Below are 3,143 nucleotides of genomic sequence, written 5' to 3'. Positions count from 1 at the left end.
CTGCTGAGAGGCAGATGCGAGAGAGATCGAAAAGGGAACCCGAAGAAATCGGGGAGATCTGAAAAAGGTCTGGGTATATATAGAAACGGCGGAACGTATGTACGGACTTACATCGGAGATTATTGTATTTACATCGGGTATATCGGGGGTTCAGTTCTCATCTCGTAGCCTTTAAGCCCGAATTAGCGTCGATATCACGAAGGTGGCGTTTCACGCGGACCGATGCGCAAAAGGCAGGGCTTAGCACCCCCGTTCCAAGTACCCGCTAAGCTCGTTGGGGGTGATTTGCTAAGCCCGCTAACAAATAGAACGATAGATGGCAACGTTCCAACCCCTGGCCGCTTCCGTGCCGCGCTCCCTGGCTCGCTCGACCGAATTACACGCGGATCACAGCTTCTTGAGCTCCGATTCGACGCACTTCACCGAGATAAATTATCGTCGTTATCTCGATTAAGCCCGAATCCGCTGCATAGCGAGTGTCGTTCCGAAATAATTCAAACGGCTCAAAAATTGCTTCGTTCTTTCTCGTACATAAATTTCTTTGAATGTGGGTGTGATACATGTATAATTTTATATTAAATTTACTTTAAATCAAGAGACGCGGTAGTGTCTCGCGCCAAGTACACGCGGAGCGAGACCGACAGATTAAACGGAATACCCGTATTTTATAGTGTATTTTATAGTGTGTGTGTGTGTGTGTGTGCGTGTGCGTGTGCGTGTGCGTGTGCGTGTGCGTGTGCGTGTGCGTGTGCGTGTGCGTGTGCGCGCGCGCGCGCGCGCGTGTGTGTGTGTGTGTGTGTGTATATATATTATAGAAGCGCCGAAGATACTCGCACGAGATTTTCGAAACTATTAAGACTCAGACGTATGCGGGAAAACGAGACGTACATATCGGACTCGCGTGGAAAAGATTCAGTTTGTTGTTATTCATCGAACGTCGTGTCCATTTTCGTATTTTCGTATTTTCAAAAAAATCTTCCCGGCAACTTTTTTCCGTTGGACTTGACAACGCATCGAGCCTATAAGTAATAAAGATATCACGCTCGTCATACCTCGTAGATTCTGTTACTGCAGAATCTAACGCGATAAGATACAGAAGATACCATCGTCTCTATTTGGCGACAAGTCCTGTCCCGTGATGAAGATATAAATGCCGTGAGTTTATTATAGTTCATGTACCGTTGGGGAGAGAATCGTAGAGAAAATACGAAAGATGGAAACGAGAGTGAATTTGTCTATTCTTTTTAGACCCTCGTGCGTCCTCGCATGAACGTCGACATCGAGCTTTGTACATTATCTTCGAGATCCGCGAGTTCAGAAACGCCGGGATCACACTTTCATCGCGAATGTCGAAAGTCCAAGATATAGAATCGTATCCCCTATAAAACGCCTCTCGTACGTTTCGGAAATAATTGCCTCGCTAAACGTGTTTTTCTTCTATATATAGTTCCCCAAAAAATTAATACAGTCCTTTCTCTGCGTACTAAGAAAAAAAAAACAATCGGTGAGAATATCAATGGTACATATAAAAAAATATCGAAATACGCGTCGTCGAAATGAGATGCCGTGAATTAAATGTAAACGACGAAACGTACGAAGGGCGAGGTTTTATCTTATTCTAGCGTGGTACGTCAGCTAGGTGATCATGTGTTATGCGATATCCGTTAAAAGGTATTATATACACGCAATATATAGTTACGGAGTGGCGTTCACATTTATCGTATCATACAGATAGACAATATTAACCTGGATGTATTTCAAATTGCATACTCTGCTAAACAATTCCTGTATATTTATCCTAACCGCTAGAAGGTTAACTAAAAATCTTAATTGTAATTCTGTACTTCTTACCGTCCATCTTGTTAGCGAGCATACTTTGTTTACTCGCTAACCTACTTATATACTTAAAAAGTACTTAAAATTAATTTCTTGTACGCGTAGATATCGATGCATTAAACTCTTAAGGAGGCTCTTACCCGGCTGCTCTAATCAATGTAGCAACCGAAAAATTATCATTAATAATTGGTTATAAAATTATCGGAAAATTAAATAAAAAAATAAATAATGATTTTTACATAGTGTAAGAGTAAGTTATATGTTCTATTAGTGTAAATATTAAAATTTATACAATAAGTCAGTTGACTACGTCAGTGCTAAAGAGCAGAACATGCGCGTGTCACGTGTCACAACGTCGTCTGTAGCAGTCTGCAGCTAAGTGAGGTGTAGCCGTGTAGCGTTGTAGCGAATGATGCGATGAAGAGATGGAGCCAAAAGAAAGATATAACGTGAGAATGCTGAGAGGGAAAATGAAAGGAAAATTCGCGAAAATAAAGGTTGTCGATGCGCGAGAGAATAATTATGCCGCTACCATACAGCGCAGAGAAAAGACATGTGCAAGTGAGGTTAAAAACTTCGCGCGATTTTGACACTCGGAAGATCATTCGCCTAACCTGTCGTACGTCATATTAAAACTTACAATATCTTTTATAACTCATCGTCAACACCAAGTTTTCTTCTTATCATTAGAAAGATTATTATTTTAACTACAATTCCTTAGTTTTTTGTTTACCTGGCTCGCAAACTTGCCAAGAAAATACATCACTTCCGGTAAAAATTTTAGTGTTTACCATATGCCCTGTGTTAAAAATGCGAATTTCAATACTGATATTTTTACAGTTTTTATCGTCAACCTATGCTCAAGTTTTGGGCATCGGTCCGTTGTGGTTCACTTTACAACATATATTAATTTCATAAAGATCTGTCATATTATGATCGAGGTAAGAGCCTCCTTAAACACATGTTCGTTTTCGTACACCAATCAACGTCATCGTAGATAAAAAAGTAGTAGTATTAATAATAGTAATAGTAGTAATAGTATCAGTATAATAACAGTAAATTACAGGCGAAAGGATCCATACTAATCGATTAAAAATTGGTCTATGGGCCTACACTCGACGAGCGACAACGCTGTACAATACACTCGGTGAAACAGTATACTCGCACAAAGAGAAGAAACACAAAAAAATACAATGCACATAATATATAGACGCGTGTAAACGAAAAAAAAGTAAAGGAAAAACAAAACGTTTGCAGCCCTTTTTCCCCGCCGGTCAATCGATTGTTCAACCATTTCCGAAAGCCGA

The 3,143-nt window shown here is 40.3% G+C and overlaps 1 long non-coding RNA gene across 1 annotated transcript; it reads left to right on the top strand.

The window, feature by feature from the left end:
• Window positions 1–1,751: 1,751 nt before the first annotated feature.
• On the top strand, window positions 1,752–2,794 carry LOC143897716 (uncharacterized). Its single transcript, XR_013256980.1, has 2 exons — window positions 1,752–2,607; window positions 2,677–2,794. It is a non-coding gene; the product is annotated as an uncharacterized LOC143897716 (long non-coding RNA).
• Window positions 2,795–3,143: the final 349 nt, after the last annotated feature.

The sequence above is a fragment of the Temnothorax americanus genome, unplaced genomic scaffold, assembly GCF_048541705.1.
Source record: "Temnothorax americanus isolate GAGA-0224 unplaced genomic scaffold, ASM4854170v1 Scaffold21, whole genome shotgun sequence".
Lineage (NCBI taxonomy): Eukaryota > Metazoa > Arthropoda > Insecta > Hymenoptera > Formicidae > Temnothorax > Temnothorax americanus.
This window is presented reverse-complemented; position numbering and strand designations above follow the sequence as displayed.